The sequence below is a fragment of the Corythoichthys intestinalis genome, chromosome 9, assembly GCF_030265065.1.
Source record: "Corythoichthys intestinalis isolate RoL2023-P3 chromosome 9, ASM3026506v1, whole genome shotgun sequence".
NCBI classification, from domain to species: domain Eukaryota; kingdom Metazoa; phylum Chordata; class Actinopteri; order Syngnathiformes; family Syngnathidae; genus Corythoichthys; species Corythoichthys intestinalis.
In genome coordinates, this window is record NC_080403.1 from 27,471,564 (window position 1) to 27,486,510 (window position 14,947).

At 39.9% G+C, this 14,947-nt stretch overlaps 1 long non-coding RNA gene across 1 annotated transcript; it reads left to right on the forward strand.

Annotated features, from left to right (window-relative positions):
- The first annotated feature begins 163 nt into the window (after window positions 1–163).
- Window positions 164–10,282, forward strand: LOC130921297 (uncharacterized). Its single transcript, XR_009064326.1, has 3 exons — window positions 164–323; window positions 4,600–4,688; window positions 9,879–10,282. It is a non-coding gene; the product is annotated as an uncharacterized LOC130921297 (long non-coding RNA).
- The last annotated feature ends 4,665 nt before the right edge of the window (window positions 10,283–14,947 follow it).

Here is a 14,947-nt window from a genome sequence, read left to right on the forward strand (position 1 = left end):
TGTAAAATTATTTTAAGTGATAGGTCGCCATTCTTGTTACGTCGCAGTGCGTGACGTCACTGGTCCCGTTGCGGAAATTCCAGCGTGTCATTTGTTGGCTTTCCCAACATGTCGTCAGTTCTACCCTTCCTATTTTAACCAGATCTGAAAAGTCAAGAACAGGACAACACTGTCGGTCGTTCGCAAGACGAGTTTCAGGGAAAAATGCGTGCAGCAAATACCTGATAAGACAAAAATTGGGCAAAACTAGTGATGCGAGAGTGTAATCAGTGCATGCTGTTTGGGAGCGAGAGTGTATGCAGTTTGGAACTCAGATATTCAAGGTAAGCATATTGCGTTTTCAAACTTATCCCAATATAATTATGTAGATTGTTAGCATCCAGAGCTGTCGTGGTCTTTACGTACAGTACAGGCCAAAGAGCACACCTTGTGTAATCCATGTCTTGTACATTGTAACGCGTGGTAGCTAGGATAGTGTATAAAAGTACCAAAAAGGGGAGAAGCTTCCACTATGCACATTTATTCACAAAAAATAATATTTCCACCTTGACCCCTCTTCACTCGGGAGCTCAGCAGTAGGCAAACACGCTTCCCTGACGAACTCCCAACATTGTTGTGAGGTCCACGTCAGAGTCACTGTCGTCACTGTAGCGTGCCATAGTTCTTTAATTATTTAGTATGATTTGGGAAAAACTCCCACGAAGAACAGTCAAGATAAAAGATAGCAATAGTAATCCAAATCCGCGTTTTTTACTCACTCGATAATCCAGGAATTAGACCGATTACATGGCACTGTCGGAGCCGTGATCACAGTGGCGCCTCCAGAAATTTTTCATAGGGGTGGCCAGATGGGGCCACTTAAAATCTTGGGGTGGCCAAAACTAAAAGCCATAATTTCAGGTTTTCATTATATTATTGCAGTAAAAAGGTCAGGGGAAAACTATCAGAAAGATTTAAGGACACGGCTACTGATTTACTTTGGTGTATTGTGTAATATTTGATGTTACTAATTATTTAATGTGCAAAGTCCGTAACTGTCCAGTCAGCACTATGAGTTCCACAACAATTCTGTTTTATTGTGTTATGTATATATTAGGCATAAGGTGTACATTTAACTTGGGCTGTTAAACGATTAAAATTTTTAATCGAGTTAAACACAGCTTAAAAATTAATTGATCGCAGTTAATCGCAATTCAATCCATCTCTAAAATATACTATATTTTTCTGTAAATTATTGTTGGAATGGAAAGATAAGACAAGATGGATATATACATTCAACATACTGTATATAAGTACTGTATTTGTTTATTATAACAATAAATCTACAAGATGGCATTAACATTATTCACATTCCTTCTGTGAAAGGGATCCACGGATAGAAAGACTTGTCATTCTTAAAGGATAAATGTGAGTTTGTATATTGTGACTAAATATTGCCATCTAGTGTATTTGTTGAGCTTTCAGTAAATGATACTGTAGCGACTTAACTGTTCTGCCCAAATGCATGATGGGAAGTGGTGCAACCATGACTGTGTGTGGTGGCTGCAAATGCTATATCTTCTCGGCTATGAGGACACTACAGGGTGTTAAGAAAAAGATCAACTCCTGTCATTCTTCCCCACGTCGCTTCCCGCAATATTTATAGTTGCTGTGGGCGAGATGACAAAGCTTTTGCCAATTAAAAGCATGGCCCCAATGAATGCCTTTATCTACTCCTCTCACTTGACACTGCCTCTTATCTCTGTATAGAAGTGAAACAACGCCATTGTAGGCTGTTTGCGGCATTGCGTGAATGAGTCGTATTGCGAATGCGTTAATTGCGATAAATATTTTCACGTGATTCATTTAAAAAAAAATAATTACCGCCCGTTAATGCGATAAATTTGACAGCCCTACATTTAACAAAACAAAATAATGCATTCATTTGGGATGAAATGCATAACTGATGCTACAACAAGTGGCCACCCCACTGGCCACCCCCTGGTGGCGCCACTGCGTGATCAGGCCGTCGATTCCACGAAATAGACTGATCCGAAAGGCCGCGGTGGGACAGACGTATCAAAAATAATGGACAGATCCGAAACCAATATTACAGACGCGGTGGGACCGCCGGATCCAGAAAATAGACGGATCCCTCACTTGACTTAGGAAAAATGTTCAGGCGCCAGTTGTAACGCGTGGTGGGTAGGATAAGTGCATCCAGGGACCAAAAAGGGGGAGAAGCTTCCACTTATGCACATTTATTCACTAAAAATAATAATTCCACCTTGACCACTCACTTCACTCCCATTATTTCCATTTGACTGGAAATTGCATCCAAAAGCAGCACATCGTGGCATTTTACTTCGCGAGTTTAGGCAGCAATAAGCAATGTTGACCACGCTACACATTTGGAAAGATGCCAATGACGTCATCACTGCGAGCCCGCAAACCATGGCGCCAACTAACGGTCAAAATATGGACTAAATAATACAAAATATTGCCATTGATTTAACATTTTATGTGTTTCTAACAACATATTTTAGTACAAGAGAACAATTGTGGTTTATTAGAGCCTACATGTATTTAAGTTAGAGGATCACTTTAAGTAATCTTTAGAACTCAAAACAAGATAAACGAAATTATTCGACTAAATTTAAGAAAAAGTATCAGATTAAGTTGTTATACTGTGAATTTGCAGTGTGAAAGTTAATATAAGTCAATACAGATTAATTTTGCATTAATCATTTAGCCTATCAACTGTTGCTGTTTACTAACGCCGACGAGTCTATCATTTCGCATCTAGTTCTATATACAGTACTTTTGATATCTACCGTAGCATCATGTGAGTGTAGTTTGTAGGCTATCAGCTACAGTCAGGTATTATTGGAGCCATCTAGCATCGCGTTTGCAGCGACGTCACAACTCCCATCCCTACTCCTGCCCTGCTCTCTTCGTGAGCCGTGTCCCTCAGACTTTTCTCGTGCCATTCAACCAACATAGCAACGCATAGTAACGAACGCCTTTACATCCTCAGTAACAGGACAGCGTTGCAAAGATGAGAAAAGTAATTAATTAGATTACTCACTACAAGTGTTGGGCACGTTACTTTCAAAAGTAATTAGTTATAGTTACTACTTCTTCCAAAAAGTAACTGAGTTAATAACTGTATTACTCTATAGTAAAAGTTACCAGTGGTTACCAAGGAAAGTAACTATTTCCGTTACTTTAAAAAGAAGTTGTTGTATGTCAAAGAATTTGAAATTTTCTTAGCAGTATTTGAGTCAGTTGAATAGAGAAGAATAGACAGGTAGTTTTTTTTTTTTTTTTATAGAACTTTGTAATATTTATTGCACCTCACCAGCAACAGATTTATCCTACACTTCAAGTGCAACAAAAATAAACCAGTTTGAATTGCTTACCACAGATGTCGACAAAAGCTTTGCCCTGGACATAAATTACACTTTACATGCACGTTCTTTCCTTTAATTTCGACCAACTTGAAATAGTGTTTATATCTCCACCTCGTAAAGGACAAATTTTCCTCTGAATGCTCTGCCATCATATCCCTCTGCATCTGTTTTGCGTGTGTGTGTTTGCCGCACACGCTGTTCCGGTTTGTGTGTGAAAACACCGGCTCTGAAGTACGTGCGCTATTAGGCACGAGCGTTTATGTCACAGAATGGGGGATCACGTGAGATTTCACAACAACACAGCCATATTGGAAGCAGGTCTGGCTCGCAGGACATTAAACTTTAACTTGCCAGTTTGATAAAGAGACAAACTCGTTACTAAGGCGAAGAACAGATATGTGATCAAACTTAAGGATGTGAACAATGTGGCGGGCGATGGGGCGGCAGTGGCGCAGTTGGTAGCTTGAGTTGTCCTTGGACCGAAGGGTCAGTGGTTTGATTCCCGGCCACGACTGCCCACTGTCGAAGGCACTGAACCCTGATTTGCTTCCAATGGGTTGACAACGCCTTGCATGGCAGCAGCCCCATTGGTGTGTGAAGGTGTGCGTGAATGGGTAAATGTGTGCTAATGTAAAGCGCTTTGGGCATGGTAACCATGCAGATAAATGCGCTATATAAGTACAGTCCATTTACCATTTTACTATTTTCACTGCCATGAACCTGAACACACTCCAAGTCTTGGATAACAAATTAATAGAGCAGAGTAGACTCGTTATGACTGGTAGTTTCTTCAATTTATTCAAAGTAAGTAACGCACCGCTTTTGACCGTCAGTTACGGCGGAAAAAATAATTAGTTAGATTACCCCATTACTGTAAAAATAACGCCATTATGTAACAGTGTTATTTATAACGGCGTTATTCCCAACACTGCTCACTACTGAAAAAAATAACGCCGTTAGCAGCGCCGTTATACTGTAGTGACGTTATTAACAACACTGCTTGTATACATACAATAACGATCTTGGTATCATTGGCATCATGATTTCATGTTGATTCAAATTATACGAATAGTTACATTTGAATGTAATTGTTTTTGTCACATATTCATACTCATGGTGTGCTCTATATGTGAGTGTGAATGGCTGTCCATCTCTGTACGTGCCCTGCAACTGGTAACCAGTTAATGGTGTCATTGACCTTTTGCAGAAGTCAGGCTGAATAGGCCGTAGCGACCCTGACCAGGATAAGCTGTGTTGAAAATGGATGTTATCTTCCAAAACACATGAGAGTACCAAGTAGGTAAAACAGAAGTCCCGCACAACAACACCCGTTTGGAAATACTCTGACCACCACATAAATTACTGAATGCTAAATTTGAATATATAATTCTCATGTGGGTTTCGACATTCTCATATCTGACTTTTGAGGGGAGTCAAGTGTCTAACCAGTCATGCACCTCACCTCATGTCACTGATCCCAACCCTAACAATGCTTCATGCATACACTGAATCCATCCATCATTATGTGTAGATGTTTAGGGCAGATAGTGTATTATTTTTGTCCACTTGGTGTAGCCATCCACACATTCTACAGCTACCTTACTGTGTGTGTGTGGTTGGCTGCGTGTGTGTGTCTTTCTGCCTAAAAGGCGGCATTGGTCTATTGGGTAACATGGAAGCGAGCATATGAGGATGTATTATCTGCCGGCAATTTTCTAAGATTTCCATCAGTCAACATGATGTTGAGTAATTGTGTCAGTTGAGGCTTAAGGCAGGTGTGTTAAGAACGTGCTGTTTGTTACTCTATTTTGTTACTGTTTGTTAAATAAAGTGATTGAAAAACCACCAGCGACTTTTTTCATATTCCCTAACGATTGGTGCAAGTCTATGGACAATTAGTTAAGCATGATAATGTTACAGGAGTTGTTCATGCACTCAAACTGCAATAGGTGAACTACTATATAACTATGGTATAATTTCATTTAATCTATTTATTTGTCTATTGTTTTTTCTACCCGTCCTGTTCAGCCGCCTCGACACAAGAGAACAGGAATCTGAGTGTCCTTATGGTCTGACCATTTTTAACGCATCACATGGGAGTCTGATATACTCCCATCACTCACCAACAGCCAATAAGAGCGAAGGTTTTTTTTGGTATTGTTATATATTAAAATGGAATCAATCTGCCACATAATAATGGTGAGAGTTTTTTTTTTTTTTTTTTTTGCAGAAGCAAGAAAAAAATGGGAAAAAAAGGACAATATGGACAATTTCAACTCAAAATTTCCTGCAACCCTAACAAAATAACACCAAGTAATGAAGACAATTTTGTAAAAGAAGAATATGCAGTCACTTTTAATTTTTACACAGTCGGCCAACCTAGGGCCCGTTTGTCAATAAAAAGTCCCCAAAAGGCTTTTTTTTTTTTTTTTTTAAGCAGGCATCGTATGTTCCGATTGATGCATTACTCAGTGTGCGATGGCATGCCATTGGTTCCTACATTTGACTCCTCCAGACATAATTTCAAGCTAAACATTATAAAGGAGGGGGAAAAAAACAGACACATTGTTTGTAAAACGTAAGCGAATTCATCCATTTTCCAACACAACATAGGGAATATTATAACGGTTTTATTACATAATGAATGGCGAAAATGGCTGCCACTTTTTGTAGTGATACTAATTTTAAACCAGTAGAGGGAGACATTATCTCAAAAATCTAAAACCCAAAAATTTAAACGCGTCTTGTAAAATTCTAATTGGTTTTGCCGTCATTCTGTTTTCAACAATAACAGGATTATATTCATACATCTGTGTGTGTGTGTATATATATATATATATATATATATATATATATATATGTATATATATATATGTATATATATATATGGAAAACTTTAAATACATTTCCTAAAGCCAGATTTTAAATTCTATTTTTACAGTGTTGTCTTGGTTTATTAGGATTATGCCCACAGACTCGGTATACAAATGGTGTGGAATGATCACTATATCCTTTGACAGCCCAAACAAATAATGTTGAAGTCAATTATATTTGAAAGTATTCAGCTATTTTACTATGGCATTGTATAATGTAAGCTGAACTTTTCTTGCAGTACACATAATTGGGAAACCATTGTAATCATTATTGTTTGACGGTAAATAAAGTGTCAACTGCTTCTTTCCTGCCAGACAAGATTAATAACCACTCTACTCTCATCATGTTTTACCTACTCAGAGTACACAAGCAGAATGCCCCCCTTCTCTTCCTTTAACTACTAATTGACGGTGATCAGTCCTGTGACGGGCTGACACGGAGTGGCGGCTTGACAAATGCAATCATCCGGACAGCCAGGGTTGAAGTAGCTGGTGGTTGGCAGCTGCCCCAGCTCCTCAGCTGTGGCCCCAATGCTGCAGGCGCCTTCAGGGGTCATCTAGCCTCTGGCCACGACTGACTGGACCAGTCTGGACTGATAGGAGCTGGGTGGTGATGAGGGGCAAGTGCTGTGAGGTCAAGGGCAGAATTTAAGCAGGCAAATGGGGGACGTATTACTCTTGTGCATCCAATCATGGGTGACAGCATTAGGTAGTGGGAGGGAAGAAGATGAAGAAGCAGTGTAGCAAATTATCTAAAACGTTTTGAAGAGCACGATCTGGAGCCCTTCCAAATGACTAGCTCATCGTTGAGGCCTTGGGGTACTAGAGGCAGAATCTGCTCTTGTCATGGACCAGACCTCCCAACATCCCTCAGAGACTTCACACAGTTGTCCAGCTGTCCTCCAACAATCTTCTAGCTCAGGCGAGGGCATGATTATGGAGATACAAAAACAAGATAATCAAATGCACTTTGCCCAATGTGAGTCAATAGAAAACCCAGAGATATAATTAGGTCTGCCCAGAGTGTAAATGCTTATTAAGTGTTGATTCTTGCTGATTGGATAATGAGTAATGATGCATGTCATTCAGTGATATGCTCCTAGTATAAGCAGGGGAAAGTGAGAAGGAATAGAAGAATAGCGGAGGGAAAACAGTATTTTAGCATCTAAAATTTTTAAACCTGTTATTTCACTCACACACCAAATATGCCTGTTTGGATCTGAGGTTTAGAGAGTACAAAAATTTCTATTAAGTGCTTCGCTTGCAAATTACCATTTATTTTGGAGAAGTCTTTTGGGATTTGTCAAATATGATTATTAATTTGGTGATTGCGCCTGGTGTTGCTGTCTGTGGTGTTTTTTGTGACCCAATGTGAGCTAAATCCATAGTCTCTCACTTGATCATAGCATGTCAACTCCACTTAAAAGCCCAGTCTCCCAGCTCTTTTCCTCTAGAGAGGCCTTGACTGTTGTCATGCTGTTTCATATTAAATAAAAGACTTCATCTTATACACTAAGAGGAAGCAACACTGGCCTTAAGGTAGTCTGGCACAGCTCCTTGCCCATTGCACATACTCAAGTGCAACACCTCTCTAACAGAGCCCCCCACTTCACTTGCTCCACTGTAATTGCGTACCTCTCTGCTTTCATCTCATGTAGCACCAACCAATACACCCTCCCATGACATGCAATGCTCTTAACCAGAACCTGTTTGTGAATAATGAGCCTGTATGTTTTTTTTTAAATGAAAAGAAGAAAAAAAAAAGGCCGGCTTGGGGGAATAGAACAGTTGAATTTGACTAAAAACAATATACTGTCTAATGATTGGTCAACACCATAGATGTCTCTCTACTGTTGCCTGGAGAGTTAAAAATGTACCTTGCAATTTATACGATGAACAGATTAAGTGCTTTTACAGTGCCTTGCAAAAGTATTCGGCCCCCTTGAACCTTGCAACCTTTCGCCACATTTCAGGCTTCAAACAAAGATATAAAATTTTATTTTTTTGTCAAGAATCAACAACAAGTGGGACACAATCGTGAAGTGGAACAAAATTTATTGGATAATTTAAACTTTTTTAACAAATAAAAAACTGAAAAGTGGGGCGTGCAATATTATTCGGCCCCCTTGCGTTAATACTTTGTAGCGGCACCTTTTGCTCCAATTACAGCTGCAAGTCGCTTGGGGTATGTTTCTATCAGTTTTGCACATCGACTGGGTTAGGGTTAGACTGACATTCTTGCCCATTCTTCCTTGCAAAACAGCTCGAGCTCAGTGAGGTTGGATGGAGAGTGTTTGTGAACAGCAGTCTTCAGCTCTTTCCACAGATTCTCGATTGGATTCAGGTCTGCCCATTCTAACACCTGGATACGTTTATTTTTGAACCATTCCATTGTAGATTTGGCTTTATGTTTTGGATCATTGTCCTGTTGGAAGATAAATCTCCGTCCCAGTCTCAGGTCTTGTGCAGATACCAACAGGTTTTCTTCCAGAATGTTCCTGTATTTGGCTGCATCCATATTCCCGTCAATTTTAACCATCTTCCCTGTCCCTGCTGAAGAAAAGCAGGCCCAAACCATGATGCTGCCACCACCATGTTTGACAGTGGGGATGGTGTGTTCAGGGTGATGAGCTGTGTTGCTTTTACGCCAAACATATCGTTTTGCATTGTGGCCAAAAAGTTCAATTTTGCTTTCATCTGACCAGAGCACCTTCTTCCACATGTTTGGTGTGTCTCCCAGGTGGCTTGTGGCAAACTTTAAACGAGACTTTTTATGGATATCTTTGAGAAATGGCTTTCTTCTTGCCACTCTTCTATAAAGGCCAGATTTTTGCAGTGTATGACTGATTGTTGTCCTATGGACAGACTCTCCCCCCTCAGCTGTAGATCTCTGCAGTTCATCCAGAGTGATCATGGGCCTCTTGGCTGCATCTCTGATCAGTTTTCTCTTTGTTTGAGAAGAAAGTTTGGAAGGACAGCCGGGTCTTGGTAGATTTGCAGTGGTTTGATGCTCCTTCCATTTCAATATGATGGCTTGCACAGTGCTCCTTGAGATGTTTAAAGCTTGGGAAATCTTTTTGTATCCAAATCCGGCTTTAAACTTCTCCACAACAGTATCTCGGAACTGCCTGGTGTGTTCCTTGGTTTTCATAATGCTCTCTGCACTTTAAACAGAACCCTGAGACTATCACAGAGCAGGTGCATTTATACGGAGACTTGATTACACACAGGTGGATTCTATTTATCATCATCGGTCATTTAGGACAACATTGGATCATTCAGAGTTCCTCACTGAACTTCTGGAGTGAGTTTGCTGCACTGAAAGTAAAGGGGCCGAATAATATTGCACGCCCCACTTTTCAGTTTTTTATTTGTTAAAAAAGTTTAAATTATCCAATAAATGTTGTTCCACTTCACGATTGTGTCCCACTTGTTGTTGATTCTTGACAAAAAAATTAAATTTCATATCTTTATGTTTGAAGCCTGAAATGTGGCGAAAGGTTGCAAGATTCAAGGGGGGCGAATACTTTTGCAAGGCACTGTATACTGTCATAGACTTCACCATCAGTTGACTAGACAGCTCCTACTGACATTGTGCAACGCCTTCCCGTAGGGGGACAGTCCAGGCAGAGCGTCATGCAGCTTTCACTGCTATAAACTCAAGCACACGCTGCGTTCAAACACTGGATTTAGGTGGAAAAGGACAATGTTTTTACTACATCCAAGCAGGGAGGAGTGTCTCAAGAGTGATTTCGTCGAGGATTCAAGGTAATTATTATATAAAATAACACCATGCATGCACTTTGAAGTGTTTTGAAAAAAAATAATGGGAAAAAATTAGCATAACTTTAGCTTGAAATATTTACTTAAAATGAATGATAACTACCCGTTTTTTTTTTTTTTTTTTGCTTTTAACCAAGAATCTAGACTGTTTTAGGTTCGTATTTGTAGAAATTCTGGGATTTACACATTTATCCACAACAACTTTCAGTTTAAAAAGCTCTTTGTCTTGTGACGGCCGCCACATTGGCTTACACAATCGCGTAACTTTAGCTTGAAAAATTTACGTAAAATGAATGCTAGCTGCACGTTTTTTTTTTTTTTTTTCTTTTAACCAAGAATCTAGACTCTTTTATGTTCATATCTTTAGAAATTCCCGGATGTACGCAATTATTTACAAGAATTTTCAACTTAAATAGCTCTTTGTTTTGTGATGGGCGCCATGTTGTATCCATACACAACAGTGTAACCTCACATCCAAATGATCAGGTAATTTTCAGCTAAAAATGGCAAAAAAAATGTAATTTAGACATTTTTGCGTCCATACAAAAAAAATTGTTCAATTTATGAAACATTTCAATGATTTTTTTTAGCTGTTGAAAACTTGCGCTAAAAAAAAAAAAAAAAAAAAAAAAAAAAAACCTAAGTCGCTAATCGGGCAAAAACTTATATGATTTGTTATCTATTGCTATTGGTTTTCAAAATACAGGTGATTATCTTCACATTTAGTGATTTTTGTGCATCTAGTGTAAAATTTGAGAATTTTATAGCCATTTTAATTTTTGTTGTGCTTATGTAAAAAATAATCGGGATTTATTAGGGAACGACTTTGAATTTTTTTACGTTGCTGTTCATGGAGACTCATATATGCCTAAGGGAGGGGCCTGTTTTGGTTTTAGGTCGATAGCGGCTTTGGTTTTAAAAATATTTGAATGTTAAGTATTTGAAAATTGTCCCTCTTCGGATCTGCTTCAAACCCCGTGTCCCCTCAACAGATAGTGAACTCTATGATACTGTTGCCTTTTGTCACTATTGATTATCTCTTGATGCATACCCATGCAAGAAACCAGGGAGCTTTATTTCGTTTTAATTCCTTCATCAACCAATGATGAACTTACTATGATACAGGCTCTTGCACAATTTTGTCTTCACAACATGTTCATGTGTGTGCATATTTTACATATGGAATAATTTGATGGGTACTGCGAGGAAGTTTTATTTTATTTGAAACAGACTTTATATCAATTTCAAGTACAGGCATTAACTCACTGTCAGGAACGGCAAGCCGTTGATGTGAATCCCAAAAACAGACCAGGAGATCAGGTAAAGCTAATGTTTGTGTTTAATAAGTACAACAAAGGGAGCACGCCAAAAATGCGGGTTTAACAAACTGAGAGAGCACGCCAATAAACGCGAGTGTAATAATAAATTACAACAAAGGGAGCACGCGAAAAATGCGGATATAACAAACTGAGAGAGCACGCAAATAAACGCGAGTATAATAATAAAGTACAACAAATGGAGCATGCGAAATATGCATGAATATAACAGAGTACAAGAATCAAACTACAAAGCCCAAAAGAGCACTAAAGTAAAGATGACCAAACCAAAATACGACCGTAGAACGTCGGGAAACTTGAAGGCTGACGATGAACACACAGACGGTAAGCAAGGCAAGTAGCAAGCAATAGTCCGACACTTGCAGATGGTGACAGGTTTCCTTAAATACTGAGCTTTCCTAATCAAGCACAGGTGTGTCGCATTACCCCGCCAATCTGGCTCGATCAGGTGCTGCATAAAGAAAAAAGAGCTGAGAACACACACAAATATGACACTCACTATGTCAGACCATGACCAAGAGTGGCTTCAGGTATCAATTCAAAAGTGGAACAATGATCATCCACCTCATATAAATGGATGACATCAAGCTGTATGCCAAGAATGGGTGAGACATCGACTCCATATTTGATTAGCATTTTACAGCAAATACGTGGACGAATGTTATCTAGATGAGGAAAGTTGATCACAATTGAAGAGATAAAACTACCTGGGGGCAACAAAACCGATGTGAAGGAAAATGACAAATACCTTGAATTTCCACACGCAAACAGCAACCATTCGAAGACAGCCGAATGGGCAGCCACAGTTAAATATCTAAATACAAACAGATCCTAGACAGCTGAATGGTTGAATGAGGCTTTACACAAAGTGGGAAGAGGGGGTCTGTGGTATAACCTGAGTCACAGGCAGTATAACAAAGAATACATGAGGAAGGTGGTCCCCAAGAATGACCATGATTGTCATGGAAAGACAAACCTCTGTTTGGCATTTATAGCCGACAAACTGAAGAAGTGACAGATAAAAACATACTGATGGCTGAAAAAGGCTGGACTGAAAGCACAGAAGCACTGATCGCAGCAGCACAAGAACATGCTCTAAATACAAGATCAATAGCTATCAGTATCTACCACATTAAAACTCCAGAGAGAGTGTATCACATCAAACCAAGGATGTAAGATGCTGGCAGGCAAGGCATAAATGGCATAAGCGGGCACGGTAATCAATCAACAAACGGCAGCAGGGCTGCGGGAGGAGCGATGGGCTGCGCCGTCCCACCCTCCCAGGGCCTGCCCTCCCTTCCCAGGCTGGCTGGGTGGGGGCCGTGGCCCTGTGTCGGCGCCCGCGTGGCGTCTCCGCTCGTCTGCATGGATTCTGCGTGCCCAGCGGGGCCCGCATGCCGCAGAATGTTATTGGGCGCGCTTGGGCGGGGGGTCCCAGTGCCGGGATTGGTGGCGGGGCGGCGCGGGGTCGGTCGCCAACGGGCTTACACCCACTAGGGATTCACACGATTACTGCGTTCTAAATCACAGAGACGATTTGTGTACACTCTACCCCTTTCTTTCTTTCTTTCTTTCTTAGCTTATAGACTCCCCCACCTTCTTCCCCCTCTTTCACTGGTCAACAGGCCCCCCACATGGTGTCAACCGGAAATACATTTAGCTGACGATAGCGCCAACATATTAGTAGTTAGTGTAGTTAGGCGTTCAATGTATTTCTTGTTGTTGTGTTTCTTCTCTTTCTTCTGTTGTGTTTCTTTTCTTCTGTTCCCCCATAACCCCTTCCTGTTCGCTGTTTTGTCATAATAAATGAGGTATGTTGAATGATCACAAAGGGAGTATGTCTGACTCTCAATGTGAAACATTAAAACTGTTCCGACTATCCGGTCACTTAGACTTCCATTCTCCGTGTCAAACAGCTGAGCAGGACAGGTAAAAAAAACAAAAACATATATATTAAATAAAAATAAAAAAAATCAACAAATGGCAGTAGTACAGTATTTTGTTATGGAATTCATAGAAGCTCGCAGAGGCTGTTTCAAGCCTTTTCACCCTCAAATCTTTTAAATTATTCAACTGGTGAAATTGTTAATTGAATTGGAAATTTTTCAACCACTGGGGTTAGAAGCAAAAAAATGTTAGTGCTTTATGATTCAAATGATAGTTTTATAATTGGGGATTTTAAATTCCATAGGTTTTTTGTGTAGAAGCAAGATAGGTTGCGTTTATACAAAGGGGTGTTTTAATTGTGAGAACAAGAAGAGAGACTCACTATTTACGAGTAACGAGAAAAAGAACATTTCCCAGCAGGGTCAGGTCAGGTCAAAGGATTAGCAGTGGCACCGGACATCCTCAAAAAACTGATCCTACCCAAGAATGCCACACTGCTAGAACCAAGCCGAGAGATGCCGAGTTGAGAGTGCATTGGATAGTATCAGTTGGAAAAAGCAAATAATCAGAATTTAATGCACGAAATTAGCTAGATTTACTTTTTTTCTGAATAAACTGTGTTGTGAACACTTTAAACTCGCAGTGGTGTCCAAACTATTCCACATAGGGCCGCAGTGGGTGCGGGTTTTTGTTCAAACCCATCATGAGGACAACCTTTCACCAATCTGGACACCCATGCTTTAAAGTATCCTAAACATTTTTAGCCTGATACAACATCACAGTTGGTTCTTCTTGAATGTAATTGTTATTGTGAACAATCCCACAACATCTACTATGTCAGTGATATTGCCTCAAATACATGCTTGTCTATATTTTGAATGATTATCATGTGCCAGAATGTGAGCCGATTGAAAGTTAGGCACCTTAAATAAAGAAATAAAAGAATAGCAAGCAACTGACTCTTTTTCGGCTGCCAAAAGCAGCTTGAATGTAATATGACTTCGAATCAGTCCCTGTTCCCGAAAGTACAAAACCTCCAGAACAAACAATCATATAAATACCTAACATTCCTGTTTTCTCACTTTTACAGTGCTGAGGAGCTCAATGATTGAAAATGTAATAAAATCTCCTCAAGATGCGAAATTATGTCAGTTGGAGTTTATTCATACATACCTGTCAAGTTTTTGGTGTAATTTGTACAAGTGAGCACAATCTGTACGCTTTTCGTGCATTACGGTTTTTTTTCTCCGTTCGGATTTTGTCACCGTTTCGGCAATGAGACAATGTGCATTACGATTCGTTACGTTGGTTGTATGACGCGAGAAAAGTCAGAGACACGGAGAGAGAAGAGTGTTTGTTGTGACGCTGTAGCAACCGCGATGCTAGGATAGGTGGCTCCAATATTTCCTGACTGTAGCCGACAGCCTACAATCTACGCCTAGGAAATCACATGCATAAAGAACTGCATGCGCAATGACAGACTCGGCGGCGTTGGTAAACAGCCGCCATTTTAAAGCAGTAGACTTCTCAGAAAGGCTCTGTTTTAGTGAACCTTCCTAGCTAACCTAAGTAACTTTGTATCTAAAACACTCCTAAATCGGCAAAATCTTGACTTGAATCTATCTTTAAATGATGAAACAGTTTGAAAACTTTCACATGTCAAAAGTTGACAGGA